The sequence below is a fragment of the Aulostomus chinensis genome, chromosome 2, assembly GCF_037954235.1.
Source record: "Aulostomus chinensis isolate RoL2024-O1b breed Wild chromosome 2, RoL_Achi_v1.0, whole genome shotgun sequence".
Lineage (NCBI taxonomy): Eukaryota > Metazoa > Chordata > Actinopteri > Syngnathiformes > Aulostomidae > Aulostomus > Aulostomus chinensis.
Window position 1 is genome coordinate 12,401,481 of NC_141321.1, and position 17,528 is coordinate 12,419,008.

General features: G+C 41.3%; 1 protein-coding gene across 1 annotated transcript in view; it reads right to left on the minus strand.

Annotated features, from left to right (window-relative positions):
• The window catches only part of LOC147269091 (protein kinase C-binding protein NELL1-like), a 254,959-nt gene that overhangs the window by 66,989 nt on the left and 170,442 nt on the right, over positions 1–17,528 (minus strand). The gene's annotated exons all lie outside the window — the stretch shown is intronic.

The window sequence follows — 17,528 nt, forward strand, 5'->3', positions numbered from 1 at the left end:
AATATCAGATTTAGATTGAGATAAATGTCCCGCACAGAAGAGAGACCGTGACGACATCAGCGCCTTGTGCAGAGACTTACAACTGGAACGGCCGCCCACAAAAAAAGCCCGAGCTCTCTGTAAGAAGATACTTCTTCTCACTTCCTCATTGAAAATTGGAAAAGAGACACAAAAAACAAGCACAAAAACGTAATAGGGTCTTCGCCTGAAGTACCTTCAGGCTCAGGCCCTAATTAAAGCTGCAAGCAGCATTGTTAGGGCCTGAGCCCCCGTGCGGCCTATGGCCGCGTCATTGAAGATAGATGTGAGAAGCGTTTGTTTGAGACTATGTACCCTGAGAGGAGGCGGTCTCCCCATAGACTTCCATTGTAAGCGTGAAACATGTCTCCCCCACTTTGACGGCTTGTAAAATCCAAACCGAGCAATTCATATAAAAACCTTTAGCAATTTTTAATCAGCAGAGTTGGGAGAGTAATGTGTGAAAGGTTGGAAGCGATAGCATTAATGCCCTAGGAGGAGATAGATTTTGTTCGGGGAGTAAAAAAAAGTGCTCATTTTGACAGTTTTGTCCAAATTGTGGACATTCATTTGTAGATAGGTGAGGGGTCAGAGTGTAGGAATGTTTTGTCTTCATGAGACGAGTCCAACGGTGTTGGTCCCATGTTTGTGGGACATTCGTGGGAGGAGTTATAGCGCTCCAAATTATAAAAAATGATCTTTTAGTTGTGTGGCTCCCTAGATGGCGCTATACAAATTTTGTGGTGTTTGTTTTTTTGATTAGTGAATGTTTAGTCAGACTGTATACAAGTGTGCCAAATTTCAGCAAATTTCATGCATGTTCAGGCGGTGAAATTACATGATGCGCGTTATGCGCGTTGACAGCAAGAACAGTCCAGTATCAGGTTTTGAACGGGGGTGTATGTGAAAACTGGCTCCGGGCCGTCTGGCCGAGCTGCCTCATGGGTGTTGGGGGGGGGGGGGGGGGGGGGGGCTGGGACACTGTTTAGTGTGTGTTTTTAGTGCTGCTAATGTGTTGCTCTGCCGAGCAAACACAATAGGGTCTTCGCCTGAAGTACCTTCAGGCTCAGGCCCTAATAAAATGAAAATGTTGCATTTCTAAATTAGGGGCACCAAAGCCAATTAAAAGCACTGCCCTGCTAACCTGCATAGCTTAGCTGGCTTATTTCAGTCTTCTATTCAACATTAACTGCAATAACCTGTGCAGTTGAAAAGGCAAATTAAGTGTATTACACAATGAATAAAACAATGGAAGAGGAGCACATCAGGCAACATGAGTAAGCATGACCGCTTCTGCTAGCTTAGCTAAGCTAACAGAGCTGCACTCATACACCTTCTAAAATCAAGGCCCGCAACTGAACACTGGACAAAGACAGACTGTAGGAAAACAATTATGATTATTAACTATTTGAATGCTTTCATGTAGGTTTGTGTTCTGGCTTGTGTTGACAGGTGGAATCTGATCTAGTGCCACTTTATTCTATTGTTGGCTGCTTTATAATATTAGATGAATGCATTTTTTTTTTTTAATCCTGCAGCTGCTTTAGTGCTCATATTGTTTTTGAATATATCTTGCTAGAACAGATTTCAGTGCAGTGATGACTGACTGTACTGTACTGTACTGACTGAGTAAGCAGAGGAATCCGGTTGTAAACTCAGGGACTGGAGTTCGCAGCAGCATCGTCTGTCCATGCAGCACATCTCTGTCAAGTTTGGTATAATTAGAGATGATTACGGAGTGATGCGGTGTCAGGCTTGGACATGTCGAGGTGACCCCCCACAGCGCCGGGCTAATGATGCATAATGAATGATCATCAGGATCATGGCCAGCGGCCATCACACTCAGGATGGTACCTGTACTTATACACACCAAAGAACACTAAGCATGGAGGATTAGTGGGATGACTGAGTTTATTTTCCCATTTCACAGATTTACTGGAACACACAATCACCAGGTCACATCCAAGAACTACAGCGGTGTGCTAATCATGTCCTGTTATAGCCTGAACATGAATCAGCCTCACTGACAAGCCCTAGTGCTGCTTGCAGGAACACCAATACCCTGTCTATTGGAAAGACAGACATAACTTTGGGCTTATATTATTTCATATTACGGCCATGTCGCATAAACAAATGGAAAAGGTAAGGTCTGAAAAGCACCTCATTATAACGCCCCAATATTACCATCTACAGGATGGAAAAAAAAGCAGAATTAAGCATGTCAGCTTGACTGTTTACTGTTTCAGTGTATTCATGTTGTAAAAAAATACCAAGAATACATTAAACTCTCAGATAAATGATTCATAAGGGTCACAATAAAACCAGTGCAATGCTATGAAGTGGAAGATAGATTGCATGCATTCAGATAAAATTGTTTCTTTTTTGTTTGTGTGCATTAAAATAGGAACTTCAATAAATAGAGCTAGAAAAGCAACAGTACTAGTAGTCAATTTACAGTAAAATGTTTTTAAACAGAGGTAACTAAATTCATTCATCCCCTTTTCTATGCAAGTGCTGAATGCATTCAAAAAGAAAAAATAGCCTTGTCCACTTAGTGCCCCCCATCCACTACCTCCTTTTACATCTACCTTATTTATTGACATTTTTAATTAATATTTCTAATTCAAAATTTGTAACTATTTATCTCAACTAAATTATTATTTTGTGCCCATCTGTCTGTATTGTAGTGTGTTGTGTCTAATGTTGTGTGGTACGCGATCCTCTCTGCAATCAAATATAATAAAGTATAGAATAGAAACTGGACTGAACTAAAAGCAGCATTATGTGAAGAATAAAAGCAGTGATGGTATTGTGCAGTATCACCGATGCAGAATGCATCTCTCTTTCTCTCTCTCTCCGTCTTTCTCTGTCTCATATTAACAAGAACACATTTCATCAAAAATATGACTTTTGTGAGACATCAACCATTAAATCAAAGACGGGTCTTCTGGATCACAGATGAAGAACACGAACAATATGATTTTCAGAATCTGAAATGTTGGTGATTCAATTATTTCACGCGGACTCAAGGAACATGATCAGAAATAGACAACATGTCGGTGAACAGTGCCGCTAACGGCTACCTCTGTACCCTTCATAAAGCATTATCTACAATTATGCCCCAGTAGCCTGCAAGAGTTATTGCTTGTTGTGATATTACCCATCTTTTCACCAAACATCATCTAAATCGTACGGTTACGTTTTGTAGAAATCCTGCCAACAGTAAAACAGACAGATGATAGATGGATCTGCTTAATTTCCTTTAATTTCCAGGAGTTCTGAAGTACTTTCAGAAACTTCTGTGGAATCATCTTCTTTGTATTCTGTGTTCGACTAGTTGTCAATGTTTCTTTGTTTAAGACATGGCCACTTGTTCTCCATACCTAAGTAAATTTTATGTCTGAACCAAACCAAACCTCGACCACGTAAATGGAAAATCAGGGTCATCTGTTATGGTTAGGGAGAGAGTTTGCATCGGATCAAAAAACATTCATAGAAATTGCTTTCGCAGGCAAGACTGAGCTCTTTCTGCAAGCCTTCTCTGCTTTACATTAATTTATTTCATTCCTCTACTGTATGCTTGTTTCACACTTTGAGTTTCCTGGACATATCGTTTATTATTCTTATTTGCTCTGGTTAAAACAGACAGCCCAATGCCTCAGATACTTTATTCAAATATAAATACAGGATGTAGCTTAAGCGGCTCTGACACAGTGTGAAATTTAATATAATCTGTGTTGAAGCATGGAGGATCAGACTAATAATTTATGACATTTTGTCAAGTGCAGTGTATGTTTGAGCGTGTGTGTCACTGGAGATAATCATTACTTAAAAAGAAAAGACATATCTGCGATTGTAATTAATATAAAACAACCACATTCACTTTACTCACAGCTCACTGAGGCTGCTACCAAGGCCTGTTATTTGACTCCACGGGGCTTTGACTCATTAGTGAGAGGCCACTCAAAAGGTTGTCAGGCAACTTGTGTGAGCTACTGAAAAGACACACACACACGGTTTACATATAACAGGTCAGTCATCACTGCTAATACTATGACAACAGCAGTCTTTATTTCAGGCATTTAACCGAAAACCATTGACTTTGAGATGAGGCAACGAGATGTTCAACCCTGCAAATTTATTTCTGGGTTTTAGGTCTCTATGATCAACTTTGATGAGCTGATCCTGCAAACTTGTTACTTATTCACACATCCAGCCGATTTGTTTGGGTCGTGTCTTCCATCCCCTCCAGTCAAGGCCATTGCAGCAGCAAAGGGAAAAAAACAACTGAAAAAATGCATTACCTGTCAAATAGCGAATTCGAGCATATCTGACACGATGTGTTTTTTATCAAAGTATCATTTGAGTTGCATAAATTTGGATCTTTCTTTAGTTGAGATGTGTAAAAGAATAAAACCCTTATTTTAGATCAAACCAACGTTGCTATTTTTATTGTCAATGATATAGTAGCACCGTATTACATTCACTGTAAAATGCACCGTTAAAAGATGAGGATAATTCACAGTGCAATTCGTGGTTGGAAATAAATCATTGTTACTACAGGACAAGACAATTCTACATTTATGCATTTTCTGTTTCCTTCAGTTGCCAGATCCATTTTATGTGAAAGGACTGCAGAACTTAGCAATTGTCTGACTCTAACCAATACCATCTGATTCACTGGCACTCTGCATAATGCATCTCTAAAACATGTCTTCATCACTTAAGCCCTACTGTTGTCTCTTTCAATAATATCAGGCAGAACGCTTCCGTAATGTAAAATTTAATGAACAGCAACAAGCCCATCAAAACAGAAACCAGCACAGAGGGACTTCCCTGGGTTCTCTCTCTGTCTCTGTTCTCTTCTTTTTTTCCACTTGCACAAAGTCGTCTAGCTCATTTCCTACATCGGCCTTGCTGCTCACCTTGGCGTGATGAGAACTCAGCTGAGCTCTGTCCTGGGTGGCAGGGGAGAGATATTGCCTGCCTGCCAGAGCATTTACCCCGGAGGACATAGATTTCCATAAAATTAGTGGAGTAAATTTCAAATTTTCCTGCAGTAATGCACCTCAAGTTCAAGCTACATTTGTCTTTTGACTCAGTCAGTGAATTCTATCTGACACAGACTCTCCTCAATGCACCTGCAGGAAAACGGTGCATGTTCAGGTATGGATGGACTGTTTTAAGACAGGATGACAATGACACTCCATTCTTGAAGAGGGACTTTTGTTCAGTCTGCATTGTCATCTGTCCTTTAAAATGATTACTTGCTATTACCCTTCATCTTTTGATGCTAAGTTATTGTTCAACTTGACTCTATTCATTATGTCAGTTCTTATTCATTTTATGTATTACATGAAGATTAAATACATTCACTTGAATGAATAAAAAACAAGTTGCGTCAACCTAACCAACCTTCAACCTCCATCAACAAATATCTCTGGTTATATTTAAGGACATATAAGCTCAACATTGACAAATTATGCTTGTTGACACATCCAACAAATATGCAGTAACATTCATCCCACCAGGGTTGCTCACCATGACACACAGACTCATAAGCATATGAGTGTATCATCAGTATATTGTAACAGCATGTAACAGCCTGTCAATTGAATTACGTCTGCGCCCCTCAGTGTGTGACCCCGAGGACCCGAAAGCTCCCCAGATAATCTATGAGCTGTAAATATTGTAATTAAGTTTCTTTGAATGGTATCGGGAAAGCAGATTTACATTGCGGCAAAACATATGGGATCCATCAGGTGACGCATACTGGGCCAGTGTGAGCCAGTCTAAAACCTGGACATCAATTATATTGGCTTCATCAGTGTTGTTTTCGTCACGCTGGACAAAAACGAAAATGACGACGTCAGACCCCTTTTTTCCATGACGAAAATGAGACTAAGACGAACGTCACCATCGCCCTGTAAAGACTAAGATGTGACAAAATTGTATACATTTTCGTCTGACGAGAACGAGACGGGACTAAATTGTGAGTGGGTGGACGATCAAAGTTTCAAAACATGCGTTTTTTTCCGCCAAGTATAACATGCGTGCAATGTCAATCAAGAGCTCAAACATCAGAATGGAGCCAGCTGTAGCTGTTGGTCCTAATGATCACGCCCCCATCATCAGTACACACACACTAAAAGCCACACACCTGCACACACAGAGACAGTCTGGGCCTGTCTGCAGCGGACGAGACTCACACCACGGCAACAGCAGCGGTGTCGGGTGGTCGTAAAAAGAGGGATGATTAAAGCATAGCTTTAGTCTATTTTAGGCCAGCCCTTTTTTATATTAAGCCTAAAGTTTTGTGGTGATGGTTCCACCTCCCCCGTGGTGCAGAGAGCGCTTCCTAGTGCTACATGCTAAAGCTAGAATGAATGGGGCTGCCAGGGGCCCCGCTAATGTTGGCTCCTTTAAACCAGCCCTTCTATTAATTTAGCACGTTATGAATAAATCCCCTGTCCATTTGTGGATGGGTGGCAAGTGAAATGCTTTGACCCATGTTTGTGGGACTGGCAAACACGGTCGTCCTCAGACCTGCTGCTGTTCCCTGTCGTAAGCAACACACGTGGATGCTTTAACCAATAACAGCAGCTGAAGCCAATATGTAGGACATGTGGTCATTTATATGGAAGTCAAGTGTGCTTTTATTTTTTGTTTAATCCTATTTTATTGTGATACAATGCTCATGTTGTGTGCCAGTGTGTTGTCTGCATCTGCAACAAAATGATAAAAGTAAAAGGTAGAGAAAGAAAAAGAGGGGAAAAACTCACCTTTGAAGGTGGATCAGTTTCAGTGTGCTTCATTCTAACACCTGTATTGGCCTATTAAGTACATGCACATATCTTTTATTTATAGGTATCTTTGATATTTGACTAAAGCCTTTGAGTTTTCGTCGACTAAAACTAGACTAAAACTATCAAGGATAGAAATGACTAAAATGTGACTAAAACTAAGAAGCATTTAGTCCAAAAGACTGAGACTAAAACTAAATCTAAAATGCCTGCCAAAAACAACACTGGGCTTCATGCACTTGGCAGCTTTTACAGGAATCAATGAGACTCATAGGATCATGAATCAATCTCCTGAAATATTACTGTTACCATGACAAATGAACAAAAATCAATTTAAAACAATAAAAAATAACTACAACAGAGGGTGTCCAACATCCATTCCTATATGCACCACACACTTAGGGACCCAAACAATGTGCTAAAAGATGATGAATGTCCACAGGCTCCTAATAACAGGAGACCCCCTTCACGTACAAGCAGCGACCTATCGGTGAAATAAATCTCTAATTATAGTGCCAAGGGTCCCCTTAGACAGTACTGACGGAAGACATTTGGACATGAGGGCCTGCTTCTTTTGTGTCATTTCACATTTGGCTTGATATTCAATCATGGGACCGTACATGAATGACACAGCAATTTCTGAAGTCCTGTCACATGCATTTTTTTTTTAAACACCCTATAGACTTCCATTGTGAATAGACTGAATGTCATGTGCCTGACCAGTGATGTCACTAGTAGGGACTCTTTCAAACATGGTGGCCAGGTAACAAATGATCTCATTTCACAATCCAACAGTACACCAACGTAGGCCGTGAAGCCATTTGGGAAATGAAATAGTCAACAGGCTAGAGCATGACTGGTGGTGAGCCAGTGGTTGGGCTCACGCTGCCTGAATGTAAACCAGACGTGAAACCCATTTCCTAAAACAATACGTTATAATTTAGCAGACACAGTCTTTCCAGCTTCCTTCTAAGCTGCAAATTGGTTTCTTTTCTTTAATTTGGTATAGCGCAACACACACACACACACACACACACACACACACACAATGATGATGCCATTAACATCTGAGCTATTGTCACCATTTTAATACCATGACATGCAACTGTACAGTGCAAAGGTAATTTTGGATTTAACATTTCAGTTTTAACTGAGAGGATGGACATCTTACAATGTGATTCATTGACACGAGAGGAGAATCTTTACAGCTGCTCTGGTGGTGTGTATGTGTGTTTTTAACACATTAATACCACAAAGCACTGAAGACCTTGCAACTTAAAAGCGCTCCTCATTAAGTTGCATTATGTTACAGACAGCTTTTGTTTTTTTCAGTGCGAGTCAGAGAAGCGCTCGGTTTGGTTTATAGATTAGTAATACCTTCATCTGTGTACACCAGCAGCAAACACGAAGAAGCTAATGCGATTCATTTACCACCCAAGGAAATATACAGCTCCAGGCAATAAAGATGCTTAGGCTGCAATTCACATTAATGAAACCATGTTCCATTAATGTGCTCTGCCAGTAAACCTCCTCCCCATATCCACAGCACATTTTATTCCACATGGGTCTGTGTGTGTTCACCCAAGGGGAAAAGCAAGACAATGCATCAAAGAGAGGAAGTGTGTTAAAGAAGAGCAGCGGATCGTGAAGACAGACATCACTCTAGATGGTTGTACGGTTCTCTGATGAGCGGGAGGAAATTCTCCGTGCATCAAACCTTTATGAGGATGCTAAATATAAACACTGGCCTCTCAGAGCCAATTACAAATGGATGAAAGTGAGGACTAAGGAAAACTTTATCTGACTGCTGCCCAAACTGTGTTTGATGGGCTTATTAAATTGGCTGGTCCTGCGCCAGCCTGACAGTGTGACCTCCATTTTTGAAGAGTTAATGTATACAGGGAAGGTTGCCAGGGTTTCTTGGCTCGTCACACCTGAGCTCCACATTCATTATATGTATAATTGGAATTGGATTTGATTAAATTTTCATTAAGCATATAATGTGTCTTGTGGGGAGGATGCGTCCTTTCCAATGCTGGAATTTTGGAGAATATATGTAGCAACTGATGCATGAAATTAACGGCAGCTCCTTTTGGTCAGCTGTACAGACGAGAGGGAGCTTATTGTCTATGAACAGCAGGTTAAGAAAATAAAAAAAGCCAGATATTGATCAGCGGAGTGCAGACAAGGGTAAAAGATAAATACATTAGAGGCTAAAAGGAAGGAGATCATGACATGACTGCTGTCTGATTAAAAGACCAGTAAACTAAAAGCCACATTCAAATCTGCTAAATTCCATTAGCACAGATAGAATACCTGCTAATCAGAAAATAAAGAGGTGGATACATCTTGTTTATAGCAAATATATAAATAATAAATTTAATTAAAAAAACAAACAAATATATTGTTTACTAAATTCAAAACGGATTTTATTTCGGGGCAGACTTTCTCATTTTATGGTACTGCAGGGCTAGCTAGCAAAGAGTTGACTTTTCATATATACAACAAGCTACAGAGCAGCATTAGCATTCCAGTTGGAGTTGTGTTTAGCCACCTGATGAATCTTAGTCCAATGCTCACTCTTCTTTTAGCTCTATTTTGCTTTCCACCAAGTCTCAAGGGAAATAATTGGTTCTTACCTGCTAAATAATTCAGTGTGTTCAGCAGCGGGTTGCTAACTTTTTCTATCTAGTGCTGAGCAGGTAGTGTACAGTGGCGTATTTTTCCCCTAAAAACAGCTGCCTGCTGTTACACATTTTTAAATTGTCAGTTGTTAATATTATTGAAATACAAGTTAATAAAACTTAAATAATATCTTGGGTGACATTAATAAATGCCTTAATATGGTGGTATTATGAGTACTTAACTTCTCTGGGTGTTATCTTTTCAGTCAGACGTGGTGCTTCGGATCATTTCTGTTGGAGCTACAGTTTCTGAAGCTACAAGAGGCCCAACTTACTTCCCAAAAGTAATCCATCCATTTTCTACTGCTTATCCGGTTAAGGGTCGGGGGTGGGGGTGGAGCCTATCCCAGCGTCAACGGGTGAGAGGCGGGGTTCACCCTGGACAGGTCACCAGTCCATCACAGGACCAACACATAGAGACAGACAACCATTCACACTCACAGTCACACCTACGGTCAATTTAGAGTATCAATCAGCCTCGTCCCCTCTTGATGTCTTTGGACTGTGGGAGGAAGCTGGAGTACCAGAGAGAACCCACACAGGAACAGGGAGAACATGGAGACTCCACACAGAAAGATCCTGTGATGGAGCCGGGACTGGAACCTGGAACCTTCTTGCTGTGAGGGGACAGTGCTGACCACTGAACCACTGTGCCGTCCTAAGCAATGTTGTTCTGCCTAGAAATCATGTTTCTCTTAGCCTATATGATTATCTAGGGTTACACTGAGATAATTCAAATGCTGTTTGTTTCATCGGGCTTACTTCCTGTTACCACAAAGCGGCATGATGCATTGAAGTATTAAGAGAGTTATACACTTGTGGTGCTATGACTGCAACTTAAATTCAGCATGTAGATGTCATCACTCTAGGACTCTAAAAGAGTGAAGTCTAGTAAAGGTCCGACTTTCAGGAGTCCAGTGAGAACAGTTCCCTTTCCTATGATGAAACATCAAAAGTGGCTGCCTCGCCACAGTAACAGAGGTGCAAGAGATCACAAATCTCATACTCCTGATCATATCATGGTTTTTTTGAGTCACAGATTGGATCATGGATCAGCTCAAAAAAAGGAAAATTATATGAAATGTTTTTGCCAGTAAGTGTTGGTATTGAATGATTTTAAAAGCTCAAACCAAGATTAATAGGTGCAGGAGTTGTGCCATGGTTCGAATTAACATTCTGAGTAATAGTGGATGTTTTTTGGTGGTGAAATAAAACATCAATACAGGACAAAATTATCAGCAGATCACTTCAGACACAGCATCTGTGATACACAGCGTCTACTGTGATACTGGCCACATCAGAATGTGTCTTTTTACTCAAAAATTAAATCCCTGTTCGAAACATCATTGAAGTAGCATGCATGTTTGGCAACAGAATGGGGGGGGGGGGGGGGGGGCTGTAATGGAAGAGAGAATAGAGAATTGCAACCCACTCACCTGATTGAAATAAAACATATATAATGTATAAAGCAGTTAAAGGTGTTGGATGGATTTAGAGGATCATTTCCCCAGTTAATCAACAATATTATGAGTTTCACCAACTTCACCTTGACATACTGTAGCGTGTGTAAAGATATATCGTCTAATCTTCTCCCAACAAGCACGCTCACTCCCCCCCCCTCGCCTTCCAGAAGTCCACATTTTGTGTTATAAACTGTTTTCTTGTCTGTAACAACATCTACTGCACGTCTGTCCGTCCTGGCTGAGGGATCCCTCCTCTGTTGCTCACCCTGAGGTTTCTCTGATTTTTCCCTGTTAAAAGGGTTTTCTATGGAGTTTTTCCTCAGGCGATGTGAGGGTCTAAGGGCAGAGGATGTTGTTATGATGCCATGTGAAGCCCTTTGAGACAAACTGTTTGTGAAAGCGGGCTCTACAAATAAAATTTGCCCTTGCCTTGCCTAATTGATGAAAACTCATTTCACAGCTATGCTACACTTTATCTCAGGCTTGAGCTGTGACTGCTGGACGGAGTGGAGAGGAACCTGAACCTCTTGTTTAAGCAGTTTAATCAGAGCCTTATCAAAATCTCCGTAATGCAGAAAACTATTGCTCTACAACCCAGAGATAATAAGATGAGCACATAGTGGGAGGTGGACAACAGTTTTCACAAGCACGTATGGCAGACAACCATTACCCACCAGCACATGAAGTCAGAGATCATAATGACCTTCCACAGGGGAAATCACTTGTGTTCTGCTTGCACTGCACAATAAAAAAAAACAAAACAAAACAAAACACCTACACGTTTGTTTGAATCAGCTCAACTAATTTTGAACAGGAATCTATGTAAATTTCATATATTTCATTGGTCTTCTTCATTGGAAGTGCAGATCATTCCAAAATCAACTCACAGCCTCGATTGGCTCGTCTACAGGTTTGGAAAGACCGAGTTGGGAAATGCTGCTGTTCAACCTAAACATTTCAGCTCTGGGTGGAGAAACTCTGCTGTAGGACAGCTGTTAACCTGTTGTCCAATCAGAGGAGAAAAAAAAGGAGCCTTTCAAAAAGGTTCTAACTTTAACCATGGTTGATCCAACTAGTCGGGGGGGGGGTGGGGGGCGTCAGTATGTCTGTCATGTGAATGAATGCTCATCTGCTATTTTCTGTCGTGGTTCCATTAGTATGCTGATCACTGGAATCATCACTGTGCAACACATTGCCACCATACCAGACATCACTCATTCTATTGTCACTACTTGATTTAATGACAAAATGCAGAACCACATGGTCCCGGCTGTGAAAACAGCCTCAGGGCAGCAGTTTTAGTGTTGCTTTCAACCTGCAGTCAGACTGGAGGAGGAGGGTGCAGCTGGCTCCACCTTCAGCTCATCTGCTGGGTCGGAGGTTAGCCTCGCTACTGTGCTGCTATCTGCTGTACATCCCGTCCAAGTTCCTCTGTGACAAGAAGCTCACCACCCCAATTCTGTAGGCCGGACTGCTAGGACGCCCAGACTGGGTCTGACCCGTTAGGCTGTTGCTACTTAAGTTAAATCACTTATTTTGTGAAGGAGTCTGGACTACAGGATGGACATGAGCGCTTTACTGGTGCAGAGTGGACTAATGTAGTTCAGAACCCCTCAGCTGGGTTCTGGGAACAATGCTACAAATACCACTCTCCCTGCTTCCCCTATGTGTGCCTGTTACAATGACCTTTGACCTCCCATTCATTTCCAAAACATCCAGTTCATTATGGGATGGGAGGAAATTCCTCAAGACATATCTTCGGTATCGCCCTCATGTGACAGTGAGCTTTGAACTTTGACCACCAAAATCTTTCCAGTACATTCTTGAGGCCTGGTGGATTGAAGAAATTCCCTCAAGGTGTTCCTGAAATATGGCATTAAAGAGAACGGTATGGACGTCAAGAGAACATAATGCCTCCATACCATGGCTGCAGCGCCTCAGGGATCCAAGTGTGAGTGGAACATTTGTGAAGTCCCCCCCCCATGTTTGAAACCCTCTTTCATTTCTGCAGACATATGTGTCACAGTAATGTGACAAATCACATACAGCAATTGTGGGGCCATGTGCAAAAGAATAAATCCAAAGCAAAAAGACATAATCGTCCTATTGGTTTGATTGACAGGTGATATTGGGCTCTGTTTATCACACAACTTTCTTTCACATTAGGACACTTTGAAGAACATATCCAGAGACAGCAGCTAAAGTCTCCCTGGACCAACAATGAACTGTGAACTTAAAGGGCTGCATTAACACCGATGGGCCTACAACTCTGTCTGGCATTTTGACAAGCTAGGTGTCGGACCTCACGCTTCCTGCTGCCTCGTTTCTTTCTCAGTCCATCCCGTTTCCCCTGAGCTGCTATGCCTGCTTCCACCGAGGTGAAATCAAGTGGAACCACAATTACCGCAGTCTCCCATTGTTTACAGGGCGCTGTCAACACAAAGGACAGACTCCTCAACCAGGCACATGGCAGGTCAGCGAGAGAGAGCGAGAGAGAGAGAGAGAGAGAGAGAGAGAGAGAGAGAGAGGGAGAGAAAGGGGAGGCTGACACACAGTGTGTCATGTAAAAGCTACAGCAGGACACATTTTACTCCTCAGAGGGAACAAGCTGCCCAATTTTGAATATTGAGGGATTCTACAGTGACATGAGGTGTGTTTGTGGGAAGATGTAGTGAAGATGCTTGTCCAGACACACGCTCGATAGCTAGAGGCATAAAGGCTAGAGCAAACACATTAAACACATTTCACCTGCAGTCCCTGTGCGCTATCTCAGCTCTGCTTGAGTGCACCAGTTAATGTAAGTCCCTTATCAAAAAGGTAAAATAAGATTTTCCCTCATTTATGACAAAACGCTTCCCCATCATTGACGAGATTTTCCGCCAAGCTGTGCTTTCACTGTTACACAGTAGAGGGTGCTACTGGGAATCTTTTGAAAAGGCACAGCATTTTCCAAGTCCAAAAACAAGCAAACAAGAGGATTTGTAAATCACAGAAACTGCAGATGGAGAAGTGGTTCTCCTAGGGGTCCTGTGGTGCTGCACCAAGCTAACTTCAGTGAGGCTCACACAACAGGAATCTTGAACGATTTTAAAATCTGGTTGCATCTCGCGCATGAGGAGAATCTGTCAAAATCCTCTTCTCTCCAATTTTAAACATGCTGACTCCACAAGTCTGGAAAAAATATGATGTGTCACACACTACGGGATATTGTTTAGACCATCCTTTCTGGCGTATGTGACAGAGCGACGCAGCTACCGTGATGTCATCTTACAACGTCATAGGTGTTCTAATCTAATCCAGCAGTTTCATATGAATTTGTTTCCATCAATTCTGTGCTTTTCTGCAAACATCTTTGTATCCTATTGCATCCCCAATATTTCACATCCGTACAGATAATTCTGATCAGGCAATATTTCCGACCACTTATAGTATGATAGACCATACTGTACAGAACAGAAATGGGGCTTTAACTTCTTCCAAGACATTTGTTTCATTCCTGCTGCGATAGGTGTAACAGCCACCCCAGGTCATCCAGCCACGAGACATCAGTACATATTCTCTGCTATCATCAATGACGAAAGCTCCGCACCACCTCAGCAAACCTAATTTCAGCTTCAGCTCTTCAATCAGAATAGCAAAAGGAAGTTAATCAAGGAGCACATTTCTCAACTTCAAGCTGGTTGTGAGCCTTTGTGTTTGTGTGTGTCTGTCTGTGTGTGTGGGTGCATGACGACAATATCTTTAACAAAAATATTTCCAAATCTACATACATGGTTACGAACAGATAAGGTAAATTTGAAAATGAAAGAGTCCTTTCAGATGCTGAATTGGATACGTGAGCTACATGTGCAGCAATAGAATATTGGTGATATTAAAACTGTGGCATTCACTCAAGTGTTTACAAGCTGCACCTTCAGATTGGAGAGTTTTCTGAATGATTAAATATACTGTATTCCTGCACCTTCACCTTGACATAGCTTGTGTTTGGGTATATCATCTAATTTAATATCAGCTATAAAATAGCGTCTCATGGTAGTCCCCAGTCTGCTATTCTATCTATATACTGTGTGTGTGTGTGAGTGTGTGTGAGGAAATGTAACATCTGGCCACATTTCAATGACCACAGACCACTAACTGTATGGCGCAGCATATGGATCACATATGGATTGAGATGTCTTTTACATCTTCAACATTGCATCACAGCACATTTCTCAGTTTAATCACAAACCAATGTGCGAGTGTATGTATGTGTGTGTGTGTGTGTGTGTGTGTGTGTGTGTGTGTGTGTGTGTTTGTGAGTGTGTGTGGGTGCTGCTACATGACAGTGAACAACAATATCACAAACAAAGACATCCGCAGATCTGAAGACACAATAAAAAGTAACAATACAGATTTGAGGACAAACAAACCAATTACAGGAGCTAAAGTGCAATTGTGTGGCAGCCCTGTGAACGCTAACTCCCTTTACATTCATGTCGAGGATCTGAAACCCTTGAGCAGACGCGGGAGAGGCAATAGGATTTATCTCTCCCAGCAGATGTGGAGAGTGTTTCTTGGGCTCCGAGTCAGCAGCCAGGACAGTTTACAAGCTGCAAAGTAGATTGATTGTTCATGGATCCCCGTCCCTGCGTGGCCGCCAACTCTAAGCTAATTAAAGAAACAGGAACAACCAAGCACATCCTATTCACTCTGGAGGAAACATCCCGCAATGAACCCCTTCAGAGGCAGAACATACAAAATCCAGCTATGCAAAAACACGTGTCACTGCACAACATGTTGTGAAATTGATTTACAAATTGATTTCTAAAGACAAACCAAGAATATTTACTTGTAAAAAAAAAACAAACAAAAATGGAGAAGAAGCAGGACGCTTTTAATCAGCATATTTACTGTAGTCGAGTCATCTGCATTCATTTCTCTGCAGGCGCTAATTTCAGATAACAAAGGATACATTGTCAAAGCGGCAGAGCCATGTGTTAGACAAGTGACAGACGGTCCCATTTTCCAAAACATGTCAAAGTCACCGCAGGCTAGAACCAGTCAGCACTGATAAATGCTCAGTCTGACTGTAATAATTAAAGCTGTAGTTGCATTCTGCTGTTTGATTGTCTTCTCATGGGCTTCTCCACTTGTCTTGCATGCAAAGGATAAAAGTAGTATGTTTATACACTTCTACTTCTACTATACCACTTTCTGTTCCTCCACATACTCCCTAAGCTGCAGTTTGTTGTTGCGACCATACAGACTCAATTTCCCACAATTTCCCAGTTGCATTTCAATATGTGTTTAATCTAATTTTTAATCGTCTTTGATAATAGAGCTCAACAGGTGTAAAAGTGAAAATCCCTGGAATATACTTCATCGTGGATTTGATTCTCAGCCATAATGTCGTCAGCATCCAAGGTTACCTGCCTCGCATTAGTAGAACATCTACCATTTTTTAACAAACACAAAAATAGTGTCATTATCAATCTCACAGAGAGCTACTACACAACTCACAATCCTGAAGTGAAAGCGACATTTTTGACTGGTGGAAGAAGCTGTTACCACAGGAATGTTTTCTCAACTTGTCCCTGAGACTAAGGATTAACAGGGGTGTTTGCTGACGAGGGGCACTGAGTATTTTGATATATTCAGCGACATCAGTGACAAGTCAGCTAGAATCAATGACAATGGTCAGTTTCCTAAAATCTTTGGGGCAGAAATATCCTTTGCCATGGCTTCTGGGATGAGTAGCTCCTGAACCCCTGAGTAGGTACGCGCAATCTTGTATCTTTGCCTTTTTTCCCCCTCAATTTTGGGAGTTCCATTTTTGTGCAGAATCAAACATTTATAGTCATAATTCATCGCTTGGATTCAGACTGAAAACTCTTGATATGAGGATTTTATTAAATATCAATAGAGAAAATGAACAGGAAATTTACTTCTAGAACTGTGGGCAGTCACACACGAGTACTAATGTGTACACATAAAACCCTCATAATAACCTTAAATCTCTGACATAGTAATGTGCAAACAAAAATATATGTATAATATATATCCCTCCCCTTAAATCTGGTGCCTTATTATGCAAAATCTTTTACAGTAGGCCAAGTAAAATCAGTAAAAAGAACCCAAAGATTAAAATGCTGCTCGCAATGACATTTAATTCCAATGTGATATTGTTAGTTTTACTTGAAGCATCTAAATATCCCCCCCCCCCGTGTTAAGACGATGTAATTAATGAATGTAATGATGAGACATGCTGGCAGCGAGCACTGATAGCTGCCACAATCATCTGCTGTGACAGTAGAATCCTCAATTGTGGCAACTATGCTTTAATTGGGATCAAACACACACTTCCATTCCTCCTCCTGTTAGAAGTTCACACCAGTGCCTCGGTGAAGCTGTCCCTAATCACGGTAGTTCTCTGAGCTACCTGTTAAAGTAGCAACGCCACCATACTTATAATCCAAGTGGGATTTGCATGATCAGATCTGAAGAGTACACCTCAGAACACAATGAAGACACATGGGAATGCACGTGTGACATGGGATGTCTTTCTCATCGCACCTTATATT